We start from the raw sequence: 8,636 nt of genomic DNA on the forward strand, positions 1-8,636 counted from the left end.
GCATACTTCACCTGAAACACAAACAATTCACCATCAGCTTGCATACTTATAGCCCTAGGAAGTAATGCATTAGGCCCATGTCTTTCATCTCAAATTCCCTTGCAATATCCTCTTTGCAAGATCAGATTACTTTCTCATCATCTGTCAATATTAAATCATCAACATACAAAACAAGAATACAAAACTTACCATCTACCACAATGTGATAAAGGTTTGCATCTAATTCACTTTTGGTGAAGCCAAATCCACTGAGATAACTGTCGATTTGAGTGTACCATGCTTGGGGTGCCTATTTGAGACCATAAAATTCTCTCCCGATTATTCACACATGTTACTCTCGATCATATGTTTCAAATCCTTCTAGATGCTCTATGTAAATTTCCTCCTCAACAACACTATTAAAAAAGGCGCTCTTCACATCCATCTGGTGGATTTTCCACCCCATCTGTGCAACCATTGCTAGAATGGATCTGATTGAGGAATATCTTGCAACTGGTATGAAAGTTTGCTCATAGTCCACTCCCTTTATCTGAGAGAATCCTTTAGCCACAAATCTGGCCTTGTACTTCTCAATGATCTTGTCAGCTATACGCTTCACTTTGTAGGTCTATCTTGAACCAACCATTGATTTCCCTTCTAGTCTCGACACCACCTCCCATACATTGTTCTTCATAATGGATTCATACTCTTACACCTTGGCATCAACCCAAACAGGTTGAGAAACTGCTTCCTTAAATGAGGAAGGCTCTGTCTCAATGAGCTCTATCATGAGAACCATGTACCCAGTGTACCTATCAGGCGACCTTCTTTGCTTGCATTATGATGTGGGGGCTCCCACATTCTCCCTTGCATCCTGCAATAATATATCAACTTCTTTAGTTCTTTGTCTTCCTTCTCTAGAATATTTTGGTTGAGTGGTGCATCCACTTTGCCTCCTGTCTATTCCACTACATGTGGTTGCTCCACAACCTCCTGAAGATCATCTTGAGACTCCTCCTTTGGATCTAGATGCTCCTACTCTGGTATGATACTCAGCTCTCATTCGAGAGAGCATCTCATAGCTTTCTCCTCATCAAACTTGACATTGCTTCTCAAAATTGTCATCCTCAATGAAGTTAAATACACCAAAACACTTGACCTCACTTAAGTCTTTATTTCTTATTTTCTCCTTTTGAGCCCGATCCCTTGTTGGAACCCTTCTTTGTGTTCCCTTTTCTTGCTAGGACTATGTTTTCTTGCTCCTTCTCAACCTTCGAAGTTTTTCCACTGACCAAGCTAAGCCTAAGATCCTCTTGAGTGAAATCATTCCATAAGCAATCCCAACTCAACAATTGGTCTTGTCCATTAATAACTTGAACAAATACATCCCACTTCTTAGAGATCCCATTCAAGGCTACTCACACTATCTAAGCATCACTTGGCTTATATTTAACTACAGCCAATTCATCTATGGAAATTCGAACTTTGGTGAGGTAGGAAACCACATTTTCACCCTTCTGCATCTTGATGATCTTTAACTTTTCTCATATAACCAATTTCCTATTTTCTATAGGATTCTGGTACAAATTGACAATTGCATCCCACATCTCCTTTGTTGTGTCCTTCTCTGTGATATGAAGGACTATATGGTCCCTGACTCCATCAAGGATATTCCTCTTAGATTTGGCATTCTCCTTTCTATAGGTTGCTAGCTATTGTGGATTTGTTAGTATGATTATCGCATTAGTCACATACTCCTTCAGTCCAAACTCATCCAATAGAAAAAACATTCTAGCTTTCTAAATGCTAAATTTGGAGGCTCCATCCAATCTGTTGTGATCTCCCAAACCTGAAAATATAAACCCTTGATTTTCTCTTCTCGTGCACTCCGTTGATTTACTCCTACAAACGCTCTGCGCTCATATGCTCTAATACCATGCGAAATTTCCTTAATTGTAGCAACTAGAATTCAATCTTCTATCTACTTGAGATTATTTGTCTTCAGAAATTAAATATGAAAAATAACAATTAAATCATTATTTTAATTTTCACAAATAATAATAGGAATTGAGAAATAATGCACACACACACAAAATAATTAACACCAATATTTTTGGACAAGTTGTCCCTAGAAAAACCCCAATGTGGTGAAAACCTATTCTGTAGATGAGGGTTTTATTATTCTTCAATAAAAAATTGAGAATTACAATATGCTTTCCTCTCACCGGCAAAGCTCTAAAAAATATTTGTCTCTTCACAACAATGATATGTAAACCACAAAATCTCTCTTTGCCGATGTATTCAACCTCTCTATGCAATTCACACTTCTCCCAATAATTTGCAATAGCCCTACAACTCACAATAGCTACTCCAAAAATTCACACTACCTCCTAGAAAATTATTTTGCAAGCAAATCTACCTCCAACAATGCATCTAACCAACTCTCACTACCTCTAGGTGATAGCTCTGGCATCTGGAAACTTAAACAAGCCTCTCTGTCACTCACACTAGCTAGTTGGCTATTCACACTACTAAACTCGTCCTCTTCTTCTACTGATGAAATCAACTTCTTTTCTCCTGTTAGAAACCAGAAATCACTGAGAAAATTCCTTCGGAAATTTTCTCCCCAATCTTCTATACTGAAACCCTTCTGCCAATGTTTCCCTCACTCAAACTTTGCCCTTGCTATCTTTGCAACTGGGCGATTCGAACTCCTTGTGATGTCTCCAATTGACCCATTGATTTGCTCTTATAATCTCTCATTGACGAATCAACAACCATGATCTAATCACAATCGATGGCTACAATCATCTTGACCCCATCAAGTGACTTTTTTGGAAGTCTCTAGAGAAAAATTAATTTACCTAAATTAATCTAATTTAATTAACCATTTTTCCTATGTTAGACTTAGGAAAATATTTAATTATTGGCTAATTAATCTAGTTAAGGCATTTTTCTTAGAGACTTTTTCTAGGTCTTGCATATAATTATCCTCTTGTGTTCCTTAGCCTCTTAGACACTACAAAGACTAGAACTCCTGTTTGAGCTACTAAACAACTAACATTGGAGACATTAATTTAGGACAATAAAGGATTGTTTCATGCATTCCTTGTAAGCATTCTATATTGTTGAATATCTTTTTGTGGTCATCGCTGGGAATGATTATTGTTAGGGTTTCTATATGCTAGTTTTGTTGAATATTTTTCTATCAAACTTTGGCAAAGTATTGTATGCATTACCCTAATAGAGCGTGTAACAATCCCAAGTTTGATAGCTAGTTTGTGCACAATCAAAGCGTCCGACAGTTTTCCAGGGTGTTGAATCCAAATATGTAGTTAAAAAACCATTTTCACTGCAACAAATCAAAATTTAACCTCAATTTCTTCCGCTGGATTCCGTCACCAAAATCTCTAAAAAATCACATCATACACAACTCGCAAACGAGAAAGATGCTGCTTAGCAGAGATGCACTTTGGCGCCACTAACCGCCAAATGCTGCTTGTAAGTAAGAAAACATCAAATCGTTTTTGTCTCATGTTACAGTCTGTTTTGCTCAGGACACTGAAAGCCTTACAAAATCCGTTCCAGCCGCAGATTTTAATAGCTCAAAACTCAAAATCATTCAATTGCATTGTTGTTAATAGGGGCAAAATTACGCCTGCTGATTTCAGTACCTTAAATGTCAAATTAGAGGAAGAAAATTCAGCTGAAGAGGTTGGCACTCTGGGAAATGAGTATGGAATACTGAAGGAGCCACAGAGAAATTTGTATGCTATAAACCCACAAGGGATATTGATGAACCCCGATATCTATGCTAGTTTATTGCAACGCTATGCCGAAACGAAAGTAGTGGAAGATGGAAGAAAGGTCCATGCCCACATGATCAAAACTGGATTTGAGCAAGCATTGTTTGCAAGAAATAACCTCGTTAACATGTATGCGAAATGTGGAAGTTTGGCAGATGCACGCCAAGTGTTTGACAAAATGTTCGAACGAAATGTGGTCTCATGGGCATCAGTAATTGCAGCATATGTCCAGCAAGGGTATGCTGAAGAGCCTCTAAAGTTATTTTCTGCTATGCAATTGGAATGTGTAAGGGCGAATGGGTTTTCTATTTCGAGTATTCTGAAGGCGTGTTCTAGCATAGCAGCCTTGGAAGCGGGTTACCAGCTTCATGCTTACATTGTGAAAGTTGCATTCGGCTCCCGTTCTTTTGTGGTAAATGCCCTTCTTGTTATGTATGCCAAATGTGGTAGAGTAGAGAATGCACACAATGTGTTTGATGAAATGGGTCAGAGAGACATAATTTCATGGAATTCCATGATTGCGGGATATGCCCGTGATGGGTTTAAGGAAGAGGCCCTGCAATTGTTTGGCTACTTACAAAAAGAAGACTTGAAATGGGATTGCATCACCTTAGCCACAGTTGTCGGAGTGTGCGCTGATCTCGTCGCTCTGGAAGTAGGCAAGCAATTCCACTCTCAAATTGTAAAAACTCCGTGTTATTGTAATATGTTTGTGGGAAGTGCTCTCCTTGATATGTATGCAAAATGTGGGAGTGCAGATGATGCACTCAAATTGTTTAACCGAATGCCAGTACATAATGTTGTTTCATGGACAACCATGATCTCAGGACATACTCAACAAGGCAATGCTGAAGAAACCATGAAACTCTTCATTAAGATGCCACTGGCAGGCCTGAAGGCTGATGAGTTCACCTATACCATTGTTCTTAGTGCCTGTGGAATGCTCTCTTCTCTTAAACAGGGAATGCAACTACATGGCCAAGTCATGAAAAGTGGATATCTTTTGTATGTGTCGGTGGGAAATGCCCTTGTTGACATGTATGCCAAAAGTGGGAGCATAGAAAATTCACATAAAGTTTTTGACCAAATGATTCAGCGAGATGTTGTGTCATGGAATTCTATAATTTCATCATATGCCCAACATGGACATGGCAAGGAAGCCCTACACCTCTTCCAGCAAATGAAGCGAGAAAATTTAGTGCCAAATAATGTCACCTTTGTTGGTCTCCTCTCTGCTTGCAGTCACGAGGGCCTTCTGGATGAGGGACGTTACTATTTCAATTGCATGAGTAAACACGGCATCACACCTCGAATGGAGCACTATACTTGCATGATTGGACTTCTTGGGCGTTCTGGACGGCTGGATGAAGCAGAGGAATTTGTTAATCATATGCCATTGGAACCTGACATTGTAGCTTTGCGAACTCTGCTTAGTGCCTGCAGAGACCACGGCAATATGGAGCTAGGAACACGAATCGCAGAACATATTCTAAAGTTAGAAGCGCAAGATACTGGAACACATATGTTGCTTTCAAATATATATGCTGCAGCAGGGAGGTGGGATCAGGTATCAAAAGTGCAGAATTTGATGAAAGATAGAGCAGTGAAAAAGGAGCCCGGACTGAGCTGGATTGAAGTCAGAAACAGGGTGCATGCATTTACTGTAGGAGACAGATCACATCCACAAACAAAGGAGATCTATGCGAAGTTAGAGAAACTGACAGAACAGATGAAGGAGGAAGGATATGCACCCGACATGACTCACTTGTTACTTGATTTGGAGCAGGAGTAGATGGAAGTCCTGTTCTTTGCCATTGAGATGACAAGCTTGCCTCTCTTTTGGTCTTGTCGGACCTCAGTGACCTTGTTGAACGTGTAGCCTCATCATTAAAAGCCCGCCTTGCTGACTGTCGTCAATTTATTATACTATTTGCTACAATGCCTTCAACTTGTAGCTCAATGGAATGGCAAGCAATCTATTAAACATCGACATGACCTCCTTTGTGGAAAAAAGAATGGCATCAATATGTATGTCATCCTCAAATGAGTGTTACCAAACCCACTGGGTTTGACCCGGATTCACACACCAAACCAGGCCGGGTCAACATGGGAACAAGTCAAACTCACAGCTCATGAGTTGACTTGCAAGTATTCTCAGGTCATACTCTGACCCACAAGTACTTGATGACTTTTTGAGTTTGAGTCGCGGGCCCATCAACAAATTTGCTGGCCCTCATTGTAAAACCCAGAACTCAGGCTTTGTACTGGCTGAGCTTTTCCTTTGTTCCTCCATAGCCGAACTCTTGATTCTTTTGTCTCGCCAATTTTTTCACTCACCCAAGTCTGGTAACATTACCTCAAATTCACTTAGGCTGTTTCAGACAATATCTCCATTTCCCTTCATCAGACATGAGCACGATTTATATGAAAGTTGCATGTCTGAATGCAAATTGTGAGTTTCTTATCAGCATATCTTTCGTCATTGGTATATACTATATATCCTCTCATATAAGTGCATTATTAGAACAATAATTCAAGCAGGTAATTGACCTCATTCACAAACACCTTGTTTGACCTTTCCAATATATTATAACGGTTGCAGAGCATTAACAATATAATAAATACCAAATGAGATGGATACTTGGTTTTCATTCATACTCCACTTTATTGGAAACCATTCTTAAAATGCTCCTGATGCCTGAAAACATGGGATTTTTTCAGATGGCTATGGTAATTGTCACTCTACGGATATTATTACAGAAAGCATGTGGGTAGACTCACTATGTTGTCACTTGGATGTTAGTCTGTCTGAGCTTATGAGAAGATGCTGGGCGTGACTTCTGCTAGAAAGTGAACACAGCTGAAAAATCAGTTATAATTTCATGCGTTCAGAATTAAGAAAATAAAATCCTGCTTTGTTTTTGCAATGCGCTTTAATATCTAAAATGTCACTACATGCCACATCATATCTAATATGTTAGTACATATCAGTGTTATTAAGATTTCAAGTGAGATTTTGGCGAACCTCTGATAAATCAGTTAAGTGCCTTTGTCACTTCCAATGTTAAATTTGTCATTATACGTGCCAACTACTGAAGAATACTCCCACCTACTTTCTTGCGTCCGATTCCTAACTATAGGGATGGAGCTCTCTTGATTATCGGTGTTGAGTGATATTGGAAGTTTCTAATTTCTACCTGCCTTTGAGCCAGTAATATCAAGTTCTGCAACCTTTATCCGAAAGAAAACACCCATCCTTGATGTTATCAGCCTATTCAGTATTCACACATTTGGACAATAATGTCGATTTTTTTTTAAGAAGCAGCCAGTGTATTTTATGCGTCAATACATACTAGATTACATGCGTCTGTTATGTATAGTATACTACCATACCTGAAGAATATATACTGATTCCAGCATAGAAGAAATGGGCATTGTCACGTGCAATGGCAAATAAATTGGCTTAGGGAAGCCCAATTCCGTGCTAGAAGAGCTAACATAGAATCGAGACAATAAGGGTTGTATGTAAGTTAAGTAGTTAGAGAACTTGGGAATGTTAGAGTAAATTGATTAGGAACTTGGGATACGTTTATGACAGGAGTATTTATCCCACATGCAATGGTGAATGGAGTGAAAGTGGAAACACCAACAAAAAATATGCTCTAAGACCTTAGCGTAAAGTATTTATTGAAGTCGTTTCCTTGCAGGTAGTCTACGGGAGACTAACTCAGCCATCCATACTGCCCTTGTATTACTTGGGGCTGACGTGGTGTCCTTATCTTCTCCGGAAGATATCTTGTATTGTTGAGATTCATTGGTAGTCCTGTTTTGTCTTTTGGGCCTGAATTGGTGTCCATTTCCTCTCAATTTTGTATTGTTGTGTATTGTTGAGATTCAATGGTAGTCCTGTTTTGTCTGTTGAGCCTGAATCGGTGTCCATATCCTCTCAGGAAGATATTTTGTATTGTATTTGTATTTTTGAGATTCACTACCAGTCCTGTTTTAAGATTCCTCCTTAAGAATATTGGAATAATTCCTGTTTTGTCTAAGATTCTTACTTAGGAATATTAGACTAATTTGGTTAGGGATACGTTACAGTCTTTTGGGCCTGACTTGGTGTCCATATTTTCTGACGAGGGTATTTTGTATTTATTGAGATTCATTACTAGTCCTGTTTTGTCTAAGATTCATTGCCTAGGAAATATTGCTTTCTCTAAGGTTCAATACCTAGGAAACATTGCTTTCTCTAAGGTTCAATACCTAGGAAACATTGAAGTAAATTGGTGAGGTACTAAGGATACGTTTATGACAAAAGACTACTTATCCCACATGCAAGGGAAAATGGAGTGATCCTGTTTCGTCTAAGATTCATTACTTAAGAATGTTAAAGTATATTGGTTAGGAAGCAATAATTATAAATAGGTTCTTAAGCATTGAGTGAAAGTGGAAACAACAGTTATAAATAGGTTCTTAGGTCTTAGAGTAAGTTCTTTATTGAAGTTGGTTTCCTTGCAGGTAATCAGTGGGAGACACCAACTCAGCAATCCATGCTGCCCTTAAATTTTTTTGGGCTTGACTTGGTGTCCGTACCTTCTCAGGAGGATATTATGTATTATTGAGATTCATTACTAGCCCTGTTTTGTCTAAGATTTATAGATTTATATCTGCTGTTCAGACTGTTCTGAACATGTACTGCACTGAAATGTCAAGACATTTAATTATTGTTATTACTTCTATAGTCACTGAATTTACATTTTATTATCTAGAATCTGCTATTCTACAATTGCTGAATCTATTGTTGTAACCTGAATTTCATTAGCCATTTGCGTACTATCAATGTGCTTGTCAGGT

General features: G+C 38.6%; 1 pseudogene; it reads left to right on the top strand.

The window, feature by feature from the left end:
* Positions 1–3,445: 3,445 nt before the first annotated feature.
* LOC149210054 (pentatricopeptide repeat-containing protein At4g39530 pseudogene) lies at positions 3,446–6,381 on the top strand (annotated as a pseudogene).
* The last annotated feature ends 2,255 nt before the right edge of the window (positions 6,382–8,636 follow it).

The sequence above is a fragment of the Pinus tabuliformis genome, chromosome 1_2, assembly GCF_031772625.1.
Source record: "Pinus tabuliformis cultivar Carrire ecotype Pingquan chromosome 1_2, CPIR1, whole genome shotgun sequence".
NCBI classification, from domain to species: domain Eukaryota; kingdom Viridiplantae; phylum Streptophyta; class Pinopsida; order Pinales; family Pinaceae; genus Pinus; species Pinus tabuliformis.